A 13,901-nucleotide genomic window follows, 5' to 3' on the forward strand; every position below is an offset into this window, starting at 1 on the left:
TTCAGAGTCAGATGAGCATTACCTCATCGCAGTCCCAAACTGCCCAAAGGAAGGGGGGTGAGTCCCTCAAGGGCCTAACAGATTCTTTTGTTGCTGCCTGAGCCAGTGTCCATTGTTCCTGTGAGGCTGGGCTTGTCCCAACCATCCCCTGACGAGGTATGAACTGCCTCCCTGTTTTTAGAGAGTTTTTGCTTATGGGTGTGCTTTAAGCCATGAGGATATATTTTCAGCCTCATAACTATATACATGAAATTATAACCTATACCCTTACTGTAACATTACTGTAACAAGAAAAGGAGTACTTGTGGCACCTTAGAGACTAACCAATTTATTTGAGCATGAGCTTTCGTGAGCCACAGCTCACTTCATCAGATGCATACCGTGGAAACTGCAGCAGACTTTATATATACACAGAGAATATGAACAGCCATGCTCCGTGCATTATGGGCCTTCCGAAGACACCCAACATGACAAACTTTGCACTGGATACCACACAATCATTTTATAAAGATGAACATGGGGGTGTAGGGTGTTTCCCCGAGGTACAAAGCGTCACAGTGGGGAACTCCATCTCTCTCTGTGTCCTTGGGTGTTAGGTGTGAATGTCCCCGGGACTGGCTTTGCCGTTGTCTTTGTGGGTTCTCCACTGATACGGGGTCTGCCTCAGCCAGTCTTTGTCCAATGACTCATTTAGTCTCAGGGCTCGTCTACACTTAAAATGCAACAGTGCCGACACTACCTATGCCAAAGGGAGGGCATCCCCGATCAGCGTAGGTCCTCTGCCTCCCCAACAGGCGGTAGCTAGCTCGACAGAAGAATTCTGTAAACCTAGTGCTGCCTATGTGGGCACTGAGATCAACTGAACTCTGCCGCTCGGGGTATGTGTGGATTTTTCACACCCTGAGAGACGTCGTTATGCGGATCTAATTTTCTAGTGTAGACCAGGCCTCAGAAAGCCAGGTGCCAGCCATACCTGTATCTCTTAGCCAGCCTCGAGAGCAAACAGTCCTTTTCCAGCCATTGAGTAACAATGTAGCATACAGTGGAAATTGAGGCTCATATAGGATTCATACAAATATTAGACAATTTCCATTTCATCACAACTGGCTCTTACTAGTTAAGCCTGTAGAAGTCACATAACCATGTGTCCTTCTGATGGCCCCCTGAAGTTGGTGGTTAGCAGCTAGCTTGCAGGGAGGAGAGTTCTGATAATTAACCCATAATCCTTTCTGTGTAAAACAAAGCCTGTGGGGTTGGGGGGCAGATGGTGGCATTGTCCATGTGGCTGTAATCAGCTGTTTTGCATATTGCATTGAGGGAAATCAACTGCTCGGGATTTCCTTCTTAACCCCCTTAAGCCCAGGAATGCCGCAAAATTAGGTTTATACTTAAAGTGAAGATATCTGACCAAGGAAATGCCTGCTGGGTCGTAAATTTGATAGAAGCTGTCGGTGTCTGACAGATGGGGACCAGGTTACCTGTCACAACTCACTCGGTAACACTCATCACACTGTTGTGGTTCAACTTAAAACTACCAAGCTCTCCCCACTGCTGCTACTGTTTGCCTTTATATGAATTCTTAGGCTGTTTGGTCTAAGGAAACATGCCTCTAGTTGGAGCATTTTAATTATTTGTTGAAATAAGAACGTGCTTAAGAACAGAAGAATGGCCACATCGGGTCAGACCAAAGGTCCATCCAGCCCAGCACCCTGTCTTCCGACAGCGGCCAGTGCCAGGTGCCCCAGAGGGAGTGAACTTAACAGGTAGTGATCTAGTGATCTCTCCCCTGCCATCCATCTCCCATGAGTCTTAAGCGAGATGTAAATTCTTGCTTGTTGTGTCTCAGCTGGGAGATGTTTCTCTATGTACGTAGCGCCGCTCTGGCTTTTCCGTCTATGGGATCTCTTCCGTCAGTGATCTCAGCCAGTTAATAAGCATCCCTGTCCTCCTCTAGCACCGGGACTTCACCGAGGACATTGCCACAAGGCAATGCTAGTGGGTCCTTGGAGGTGCTGCCAGGCTCTGGGTATTGGCAGCGCACAGCGGAGGGTGAGTTTGGGCACGCAGGGTGGAGCCGGCAGGCTGTGTACCCTGGACCACGGCAGCCCGCTCCCCAACTTGCTCCATCCCATTGCCCAGCCCTCAGACAGGGTTAAACCTCCCAGCAGAGCTGCAAATGCACAGCTTGGCTCCCGCTGGCCTTGGCCTCTGGAACGAGGGGTGCTGGTTTGGTCCAGTGGCTCTCAGCACCTCCCCACTCTACACACTGTTCCGGCCCCCCCGGTCTCGCCCCGCCCAGCACTGGGCATGTGGCTCTCAGAAGAGGCAGCAGCCGCGGAGGGAAGGGAACCATGCCGAGCGGCCGGCCTGCACATCAACCGGCCAGTGGCCACACGCCACCTCTCCCAAGATGGCGGCCGCACAAAGCTATTCCCCATTTCCCTCCGCCTCTACCAAAATGGCGTCCCATTGGCGCCCACGCCCAACTCTCGTGAGAGCAGGCCCCCTGTTTATGAGGCGCGACTGGCAAAAGCTCGCCCCCTTCCGGCTAGCTGAGGCGAGAGGCGTGTCTGGCCAGGGGGGCTCGGGGCTCAATTCGGGGCCTACATGAGCCTCCCCCATTGTCTGAGCCAGGGGTCAGAGTGGCGATGTGGGGAGCGGGGACCTCCCTATGGGGCCCTTGGTGGGGGCCCCTCCCCCTGCCCCCCACCCCGGCCTGGGGTCAGCACTGGCACCCCTCGGCCAGCCCGGGCCAGCCCGGGCGGCCTCTGTGCAGGGGGCTGGCATTGAGCCCACCTCTGCCTTGAGCCGGCCGGGGCCAGCTGTGGCAGGGGGAGAGAGCAGAGCCGGGCCGCCCTTGGGATCAGTTCTGGGGCCGGTTCTGTTCAATATCTTCACCAGTGATGTAGGTAATGGCATAGGGAGCACACTGGTAAAGTTTGCAGATGATCCCAAGCCGGGAAGGGTTGCAGTTACTTTGGAGGCTAGGTTTAAAATTCAAAAAGATCTGGACAAATTGAGGGAATGGTCTGAAGTCAATAGGATGAAATTCTCTGAGGACGAATGCAAAGGCTGGGTGCTTTTGACACGGTCTCCCACAGTATTCTTGTCAGCAAGTTAAAGAAGTATGGGCTGGATGAATGCACTATAAGGTGGGTAGAAAGTTGGCTAGATTGTCGGGCTCAACGGGTAGTGATCAATGGCTCCATGTCTAGTTGGCAGCCGGTGTCAAGTGGAGTGCCCCAGGGGTCGGTCCTGGGGCCGGTTTTGTTCAATATCTTCATAAATGATCTAGAGGATGGTGTGGATTGCACTCTCAGCAAATTTGCGGATGATACTAAACTGGGAGGAGTGGTAGATATGCTGGAGGGCAGGGATAGAATACAGAGGGACCTAGACAAATTGGAGGATTGGGCCAAAAGAAATCTGATGAGGTTCAATAAGGATAAGTGCAGGGTCCTGCACTTAGGACGGAAGAACCCAATACACAGCTACAGACTAGGGACCGAATGGCTAGGCAGCAGTTCTGCGGAAAAGGACCTAGAGGTGACAGTGGACGAGAAGCTGGATACGAGTCAGCAGTGTGCCCTTGTTGCCAAGAAGGCCAATGGCATTTTGGGATGTATAAGTAGGGGCATAGCAAGCAGATCGAGGGACGTGATCGTTCCCCTCTATTCGACATTGGTGAGGCCTCATCTGGAGTACTTGTCCAGTTTTGGGCCCCACACTACAAGAAGGATGTGGATAACTTGGAGAGAGTCCAGCGAAGGGCAACAAAAATGATTAGGGTCTGGAACACATGACTTATAAGGAGAGGCTGAGGGAACTGGGATTGTTTAGTCTGCAGAAGAGAAGAATGAGGGGGGATTTGATAGCTGCTTTCAACTACCTGAGAGGTGGTTCCAGAGAGGATGGTTCTAGACTATTCTCAGTGGTAGAAGAGGACAGGACAAGGAGTAATGGTCTCAAGTTGCAGTGGGGGAGGTTTAGGTTGGATATTAGGAAAAACTTTTTCACTAGGAGGGTGGAGAAACACTGGAATGCGTTACCTAGGGAGGTGGTAGAATCTCCTTCCTTAGAAGTTTTTAAGGTCAGGCTTGACAAAGCCCTGGCTGGGATGATTTAATTGGGGATTGGTCCTGCTTTGAGCAGGGGGTTGGACTAGATGACCTCCTGAGGTCCCTTCCAACCCTGATATTCTATGATTCTATGATTCTACCCCACTTAGGAAGGAACAATCAGTTGCACACATACAAAATGGGCAACAACTGCCTAGGCAGGAAAGGGATCTGGGGGTCATAGTGGATCACAAGCTAAATGAGTGAACAGTGTAACCCTGTTGCAAAAAAACCAAACATCATTCTGGGATGTATTAGCAGGAGTACTGTAAGCAAGACACAAGAACGGGTTTCAGAGTAGCAGCCATGTTAGTCTGTATCCGCACAAAGAAAAGGAGGACTTGTGGCACCTTAGAGACTCAATAAATAAATTTGTTAGTCTCTAAGGTGCCACAAGTCCTCCTTTTCTTTTTGAAGACACAAGAAGTAATTCTTCTGCTCTACTCCGTGCTGATTAGGCCTCTACTGGAGTGTTGTGTCCAGTTCTGGGTGCCACATTTCAGGAAAGATGTGGACAAATTGGAGAGAGTCCAGAGAAGTGCAATAAAAATGATTAAAGGTCTAGAAAACAACATGACCTATGAGGGAAGATTGAAAAAACTGGGTTTGTTTAGTCTGGAGAAGAAGACTGAGAGGGGACATAACAGTTTTCAAGTATGTAAAAGGTTGTTAGAAGGAGGAGGAAGAAATAATATTGTTCTTAACCACTGAGGATAGGACAAGCAATGGAGGTTTAGGTTGGACACTAGGAAAAACTTCCTAACTCTCAGAGTGGTTAAGCACTGGAATAAATTGCCCTGGGAGGTTGTAGATTCCCCTTCATTGAAGATTTTTAAGAGCAGGTTCGACAAACACCTGTCAGCAAAGGTCTAGATAATCAGTCCTGCCGTGAGTGCAGGGGACAGGACTAGATGACCTCTCGAGGTCCCTTCCAGTCCTATGATTCTACTCCCAGCTCCTGACAGTCAGAGGCTTAGCGACATGCAGAGCATGGGGTTGTATCCCTGCCTGTCTTGGCTAATAGCCATTGTTGGACCTGCCTTCCATGAATTTAGCTCGTTCTTTTGTGAACCCGGCTATATTTTACAAACCCTTTATACTCTTGCTCCTAGTATGGGCCCCTCCTTGGTGGGGTTCAGGCTTTTGGAGGACGAAACCTTCACTGTGGCTGCTTTTCTCATCTTGGTTTTGTGGCTTCAGCATCTCGGGCGGTGGAATGAAATGGGCTGAAAAGAGAAATGGTTACTGTATTGAAAAATAGGGATTCCCCATGCTCCGAGCACCTGAGATTATTGAAGATGAAACAACAAAGGATCTAATTTAAAATTCACCATTGTTGCTGTTTAGCTATTTCTGCACTTTTCTGGGCCTGCACAGTGAACATGTCACTTCCATTTTTATCACTGCTGTACTAGCCCCTGTTATGTTTGGGTTCACATCATTACACGGGAGTGTTTCATTCCACCAGAATGCTGCAGGCTAACCGACTACCCTGGTTGATGGGATTAAAGGTGGTTTTAGGTGCTAATGTACCCGCAGTTGCAACCTGTCCAGAGGGATTCATTCAGTTGATCCTTTCAAGTTTCTGATCTGCTCTTTGTCTTTCAAATCTCCAGCAGTAAAGTTTCCCGTGACACTCTGTAGGAAGCAGTGCTGGAGATCCTGCAAGGGACTCAAGTGAAACCACGCAAGTAAGAACTCTCCTCTGTGCTGTGGGTTGTGCTCTTCCCCAAATGCCAACTCCATGACTGGAAATCTCTGGCGAAGAGAGAGAGGGATTTTTGGCAGAGTATTCATGCTCTGCTAAATATCACTACAGCTTTTCCTATGTTTATTGATATTCATCTTGTTTTACTGGGTTCTTAAATTCTAACTTTGGGTGAATCTGCAGTTACTTGAGGCTTCTTTTGTTTCTTCTGTCTTTCAGGTTTGCGGAAACAGTGGAGCTGCTGATCAGTCTGAAAAACTATGACCCGCAGAAGGGCAAACGTTTCTGGCACAGTCAGGCTTGGCACCTCTCTGATTCCACCCAGCCTTTGGCCTGCATCCTTCTCCCTCCAGGCACTTTGAATGTATATGTGGTTGGCAACATACGGACTGCTTGATACAGTGGCAGGAGGGTGCAGTGCTGAATTGCCCGGGTCGTTCAGACCCCACATCTCCAAGTGGTGTGGCTGGACGGACCCCTCTCCTGGGTCTTACAATGTGAGGGGAGGTGTGCTGAGGCTCCTGTGCTGATCCCTGTGACCAGCTGGAGAAGCCTGATTAGAGGCAGGTGGGTGAAGATTCACAGGTGATTGTTGTAAGGTTTCTGGGCCGCAGCTCTGCCTGTTCCCTCAAGGTGTAGGGGCTGACAGTGCAGCAGAACAGTGTGGGGTGTCATCTTCCCTGCCGGACAGGCTCAAGTCCTTCCTGTGCCGTGAATTCTCAGTCTGCGTGCTGGGGGTCCAGCAACACTGTGATGAGGCCAAAGCAGTCAATATCCCTCACATGAACATCGAGCCTCTGAAGAAACTCAAGAACAAGCTAGTGAAAAAGCTGGGTGAGTAGAACTATGCTGCCAATATGCCTGTGATTTGTGTGGATGGAGGCTTTCTGGAAATACCAGGTCATGTAATGCAGACAGTGGGCTGGTATAAACTCAGAGAGATGGGGGAGAAATGCTACTGTTAAAATGTGATAGAAACTTGCCACAAGGGAAGATTGTATCTCCTGGAGGTGTCAGACTTTACATACACACTACTGTATCCAACGTGACCATTGCAGAAAATTCCTGTAGGAGTAATTGACTCCTATTCACTACATTGCTAGTGAGAAATTGTTTGAAAGTGACTTGTCCAAGGATCCGAGATCTAAAATGTGGTTCTCTCAACAAGAAAACATAGCTTTCTCAATTACTTTTGTAATCAAGATGGATTAATTCTTTAACATTGTCTTGGTGTATATCCCATCATTGAGGACAAGCTGCTAATATGACCAGCCTTTGTAAATCCTTCCCATTTCCATCTGGACAGGGGAAGAGAGTTACCCTGTTTACTCAGATTCCTTGTAAATTCAATCATGTAGCAGTTGCTCCCCTCAGCTGCAGTATGGGGTACCAAACAGATGTTTGGGGTGCGCGTGGCTGAGCAATACTAGAGGAGAAATTTACCTACTTGGCAATTTCAAGTCCGCAACGTATCTGACTGGACAGTAAGCAATTGAATTGCAAGGGTATGGTTTATTATGCCATGCTGCCGGGCAATGTGACTTCAGTTAGCTTGACCAGTGCTGCTTTTGCAAAGCACTTACAACAGATTTGGTTTGCTTGAGTTCCGTTGTCTTAAGTCTTGTCTATATTACTATTAGCCAGTTGAGTAGTTGCATCACTGTGAACTCCTAGTGTAGACATAGCGTCCATGTTGGGGTAAATTGCAACTGCACTGGTGGCTAAATCCTAGTGTGGATAAGACTTCAGCAACAGGCCTCAATGGTTAATAGTACCTCACCCACCTTGTCTCTCTCTCTCTTATTGGACCAACTTCTGTTGGTAAAAGACAAGCTTTTGAGCTCCACAGAGCTCTTCAGGTCTGAGTCTGTGGAGCTCAAAAGCTTGTGTCTTTCACCAGCAGAAGTTGGTCCCGAAAAAGATAATACCTCTCCCATATCCTGGGACCCACATGGTTACGACGCTGCAAACAACAAAGTGTACTCTGTTCCTGTAAATGCACAGAGCTCTTATTGTAATGAACAGAACCCTTATCTCTCACTCCCAACATCAGGTTGATGCTGATGTGTGTTGGGGAAGGGGGGGCGGGTAAGGAAAGGAGGAAATTTCCCTGGCTTGTTCCAGAAACTGTCTTGTCTGGTACTGGGATTACCTATGTTTAAGAAACATGCCAGATCAGTAGTGAGGGGCGATTACACTTGTTCAGCCTAGGCTTGTCTCCAAGTATAACTTGTTACCTAATGCGAGATTCTCTGAAGTCTGTAAATATACAAACTTGTGAGCACTTAATAGTTCTTAGCAACAGTTTGCAGGTTTCTCTAAGTGAGGTGTAAATCAAACCCTGTATTAAAATAGATGTGGCCAGAACTACAGTGTTCTGGGCATTAATCTTTTTTTCATAGCTAAGTAGTACAATGCCTTTCTGGCTTCAGAGTCCCTGATCAAACAGATTCCTCTTACCTTGGGTCAGGGTCTGAACAAAGCTGGTAAGTTCCCTTCCCTCTTCACTCACAATGAAAAGATAGTGGCCAAGGTCGATGAAGTCAAGTCTACTATCGAATTTCAAATGAAAAAGGTAAACAAAAAATAAATGCAGAACACCAGACCTCAGAAGCCAGTTACACAGCATGTGGTCGGAGTCAGGACTGTAATGAAGCTATTGGCTGCCTGCCATTATACATGGATTTGCACTGTCAGGGCTGGACTGCAGTTTTCCTCCAGGGTTGTTAAGGACGCTGCCAGTAGAAAATATCTAATCAATCTCAGTTTGTGCATTTAGGGAACACAATGCATTCAGATGCTAACCTGAGGGTGGAGGGAATTTACAATTTGTTTTAAATGACAGATGCAAGCGAAGAGGCCTGAATTTGGAAAATGCAGAGTGCTCCTGGTGCTCACTGAAGTCAGTGGGAATTAAGGACGTGCTCAGCACCTGTCGTGACTGGCTCCTGCAGTTAGAGAGGATCAAATGGTCCAAGCTTCAGTTAGCCAGGAATTAGGATAATAGGTTTGTATTATACAGACTGATGTATGTAGTCACTGAAGCTTTATGCTTAATACTGTGTAAATGAACTTCAGTCTTACAGGTGAAACAGTGAGTTTTGAGTAGTGTTTTCTTGCATTTGCTTTAAAACTGTTTTTGTTAACTTTCAAGAAAGTTAATGGAGAGGATGGAACCAGAGTTTTAAATGAACACAGCCCTAATCCAAATTCAAATTCATGATGGTCGAAACCTGATTCATAGCAAATATTGCTTGACTGAGTATTCCCCCTCAAGCTTAATTGGCCACTTGATTTAAAAACAACTTGAATGAACCAAGAGCAAAAGTGGCCGGCTTTGAACATATAAATCTTTCACTAAACAGCTTGAGCTACTGAATTCCTGACACTGCAGCATGGATCTATTGTTTTCATTTTAAACTTTCTGTCAGTCTGTAATCTGGCTATATAGCATAGATTTGAGCAAATTTGGTACCCAGGGTGTGTTCTTAACAGAATGAAAAGCAAAGCTTGGTGGCTGAGATGCAAAAAAAGCAGAAATTAATAGGATCCTAATAATTTTCTAATATGAAAAATATAAACAAAATTCTTGTAAAACGTGGGGAGAGTGTACTGGACTGGGTATTAATAAGCGGGAGTTCTCTTCCCTCGTCTGCCATTGATCTTGTGGTGTAGAGCAAGTCACTTAACTTCTGCCTCAAGTTTCTGATCTACAAAACAAGAACAATTATACTTATAATCTTTTTTAAAGTACTTGAGATCTGCTAATAAAAAGTACTGTATAATCAGCTGACTAGTTTAATCATCAACAAAGATTGCACCCAGCTTTTTAGCATGGTGTTTAGTTACAGCACGTGGAAGCCAGTGGCAAAGTTATGTCTGTTTTAATAGAGAAACTGAAAAAATTAGCTTGGTAGAAAGTAAAGCTGTTCAGATCTCAATTTCACAAATGGTGTATTTAATGGAGTCTTCAAGTGTCAAACTCTGGAATTCCATAAAACATTTCCAGGCTGCAGAGGAACTGGGGAATTGTAAACCCTGTAGTATAATATTTTATCTCTTTAAAAAAGGTTTATGAGGAGACTCAATTGCAGCCTACAGATGGATTCCAAAGATTTAAATCAGACCTCTTAATCTAATTATATACATTTTTTGATGACTGAATTTACTTAAGCTATTGTATGGTTGTCTTTAAACTGACTGTACTATAAAGTCTGTACCGCTGGAGTTGAATGATGCCCTTGTCCTTCTCCCTGCCCCAGGTGCGTTGTCTGGCAGTGGCTGTTGGCCATGTAAAAATGACTGAAGATGAGCTAGTCTACAAGTTTCACCTGGCCATCAACTTCCTGGTGTTCTCGCTGAAGAACTGTCAGAATGTGCATGTTGTACATCAAGAGCACCATGGGGAAAGCACAGCGCCTCTACTAAACTGGCAGTAATAAATGTTTCAGAGCACCCAGTCACTCTGCATCTCTCTCCTCATCTGCAGAGTCTTCAGTCCTGTTAGGACTCTTGTTCCCAATCATTCTGAGTAGTCGTCTCACTCTAATAGACTGAAACCCCTGTTGTCCCTTGCTGTTGTCTGTCACCTCCTGCATACGTGTGTGTAACTTAACCTATGGTGGAGCTGCTTGTGATTCAGGGTTTTAGAGCCGTGATTCTCACCCCCAGGGATACACTTACCCCTGGTTATGTGTAGGTCTTCCAGGTGTACATTAACTCATCTAGCTATTTGCTTAGCATTAGGACAGGCTATGTGAAAAGCACTAGCAAAGTCAATACAAACTAAACTTTCATTCTGGGATAAATGAAGGGCGGGGGGGAGTAGCTCCTTTTTAAGGACAGCCAGCCAGTTAGCCTTAAAATCACTCTTGGTAGCTGTTCTCTGCTTGCTTTACCTGTAAGGGGTTAAAAAGTCCCCCAGGTAAAGAAAAGGGAGTGGGCACCTGATCAAAAGAGCCAATGGGAAGGCTAGAGCTTTTTAAAATTGGGAAAGAAGCTTTCCTTTTGTCTGTTGTGCTCCAGGAAAGAGGGGAACAGAGCAAAATCAGGGCTATGACTATTCTGTAAGCAGCTTTAAGCCAGGTATGAGAAATCATCAGATTATACCTAGAATTACTTATTTAAACCCCCTCCCCCCATATGTAAGTAAATTAGGAATGTTTAGAAAGATGCAATTAGGTTTTTCTCTTTATTTTTTTAAGACTTGTGGACTCCTCTGTACTAACAGCAGATGTTTTTGTTTGCTTGTAACCTTATGCTGAACTCTCAAGAACGCTATTTTGGGTGCTTGATTTTTGGAATGGCTCTTTTAAAATCTAGCAAAAGCCTAAGTTCCGGATGTATTTTCTTCCTGTTTGTTTTTAATTTACCTTTTTTAAGAACAAGATTGGATTTTTGGTGTCCTGAGAGGTTTGTGCATGTTGTTTGATTAGCTGGTAGCAACAGCTAATTTCCTGTGTTTTCTTTCTCAGCTCTTCCTGGGGGAGGGCAGTGAAAGGGCTTGAGGGTACCCCACAGGGAGGAATTCCCAAGTGTGCCTTCCTGGGTCCAAGGGGTTTTTTTGCATTTGGGTGGTGGCAGCGTTTACCAAGCCAAGGTCAGAGAAAAGCAGTAACCTTAGGAGTTTAATACAAGCCTGGAGTGGCCAGTATTAATTTTTAGAATCCTTGCAGCCCCCACCTTCTGCACTCAAAGTGCCAGAGTGGGGAATCAGCCTTGACACATACAGACAATGACTTGTTTATTTTGCTCTATATACTATACACTGAAATGTAAGTACAATATTTATATTCCAATCAATTTATTTTATAATTATATGGTAAATATCAGAGTAAGCAACTTTTCATAACTGTGTGCTGTACCGCTTTTCTATTTTTGTCTGACTTTTGTAAGCAAGTAGTTTGTAAGTGAGGTGGAACGTGGGGGTACACAAGACAAATCAGCCTCCTGAAAGGGGTACAGTAGTTTGGAAAGGTTGAGAACCAGACAGACATCATCTTCCTTTCCAAATGCAAACAGATGGACATCATACCAAAAGGCCTTACAATGTGTATTTTTTCATGGTCTGTGTGTATATAAAATCTCCTCACTGTACTTTCCACTTTATGCATCCGATGAAGTGAGCTGTAGCTCACAAAAGCTTATGCTCAAATAAATTGGTTAGTCTCTAAGGTGCCACAAGTCCTCCTTTTCTTTTTGCAAATACAGACTAACACGGCTGCTACTCTGAAAACTGTTTTAGAGCAACCCATATGCCATTGAGAGAGTACCTAAAGTCAAATGAGGAGGAGCAGCTGCAGTTAAATGACAGGGATCAGCAGGGAGGCTTCTCATAAAGATGAACTGCAAAGCCAGATGAGATGAGCAGATTCCCATCCTGAAGGCTCTCACTAGCTAGTCAGGAGCCTTCAACATGGAAAGATTTCTTTGATGAAACCTTCTTTAAGCCCTTCTTAGAATGATATCTTCACAGAATTTTATAAACCCTGCAGCCCCCCTGCCACCCAATCAGTTTTAAAATCCAGCCAGGAGTGTAAAAAAAGTAAACTCCAAAGTAGTCGTATTTTTATAGCTCAGCAAAGCCTGAGCATGGATAGACCCATAACTGGTCTTCATCTTGAGAGTACTGGGAAGTAGGCACAGGTTTGAACTAATGGTAAGGTTCATAGAGCCACCATGAAGAGAGATATTAAATCTGCCTGAATTTTGTTTTCTGAACGCTTATGACAAGAACTCAAGATAATGGGAAGGGAAAATATTTTTCTCTATTTTTCAGTTGGTTTACGTCATATATTTGACCATGTGTATTGTCAGTTTCCTCTGGTGGGTCTATTTCACAGTAAGATTGAGAGAAACTTCCTAAAGGAGTATGACTGTAAAATCTCAAATTTGCGAAGGGGCTGAAATGACTTCTAACTAACCTCTTGGGAAAGACATGAATTTGACTGTCTATGAATGGAAATAAACATAGCAGGTTATGTTCCCTTCCCAGTGAAAATTCATTGGGAGTAGCAAACTCGTCAGTGTGCCTGTGTGAAATGGGGAGGTACCTCGTTGTTATAGAAGAAAGGAAAATGGTTGTAAGGCTGTTTTACTGTACTTCATTCTAAAAGGATAAAGAAATAAGGTTTAAATACAGTAAAAATAAATGCTCACTATTAATGGATTTTTCAAACCACAACTGACTAGTCTTGGCAGAGATTTTCTGCTTCATTGAAATCCTCCCATGGTGTCATTGATCTTTTAATGCGTTTTAGTGGGTTTTTGGATTACTAGGGATCACTGGATATATTTGAATTCAAAACTGCACCTCCAGTTTCACTGGCCTGTCACCTGCTTTGTTCCAAAGAAAAAGCATGCAGAAAATCCACGTCTGTGGATGATTTGAAACTCCTTTACCTGCACTCAGTAAAGGAGAGAAAGATGGCAGGTAGCCCTACACTGTGTATCCACAGAGAACAGGACCAGAAGGGCTAGTCAAAGAAGATTCTCCTCAGCTGGCTCTGCCAATATGTTTGAATTTTGGAGGAGACATCATATACAGATGGCAAAAGTCAGTTGGACTCGCTTGGCTGAGACTGCCAACAATGGGGTTAATTACTCAAGACTTTTAGTGGCTTTTATAATGGCACCTGTTTCCTCAAACTGGACTGAGCACAATTCCGCAGGCTATGGAGCAACAGTTAGTTTTAAGAACCTGATCCCTACCAACCTGCACTTTGGAACAAGGTGAGTAGAAACCCACAGGTGAAATTCTTCATGTTCTATTACCAAGTCCCTCATCCCATCCCCTTTCCTGGGATCTGTACTCTGCTTTCGCAGTTCATCAGGTCACTAATAAATCTTCACCTTCATTTCCAGAATGTACTGAAGCACCATCAAGGGAACAAAATGCCTTATTCGTTTTTTGGGGTTTCAGGGGGAGAATCAGTGCTTGCCAAACACTTGCAAAAAAAGACCTATTAATCTTTCCAACATTCTCAGGAGTCTCTCTAACTTTCCAAGAGTTAGTGAGCAGGATGTACAGCACCATGCTGACAGAGGGAGGAGGTACCAGCTCTGCAATTCTCTCC

The 13,901-nt window shown here is 45.2% G+C and overlaps 1 pseudogene; it reads left to right on the forward strand.

The window, feature by feature from the left end:
* The first annotated feature begins 2,351 nt into the window (after positions 1-2,351).
* Positions 2,352-10,254, forward strand: LOC144278309 (large ribosomal subunit protein uL1-like; annotated as a pseudogene).
* Positions 10,255-13,901: the final 3,647 nt, after the last annotated feature.

This window comes from Eretmochelys imbricata, chromosome 21, assembly GCF_965152235.1.
Source record: "Eretmochelys imbricata isolate rEreImb1 chromosome 21, rEreImb1.hap1, whole genome shotgun sequence".
Taxonomy (NCBI): domain Eukaryota; kingdom Metazoa; phylum Chordata; order Testudines; family Cheloniidae; genus Eretmochelys; species Eretmochelys imbricata.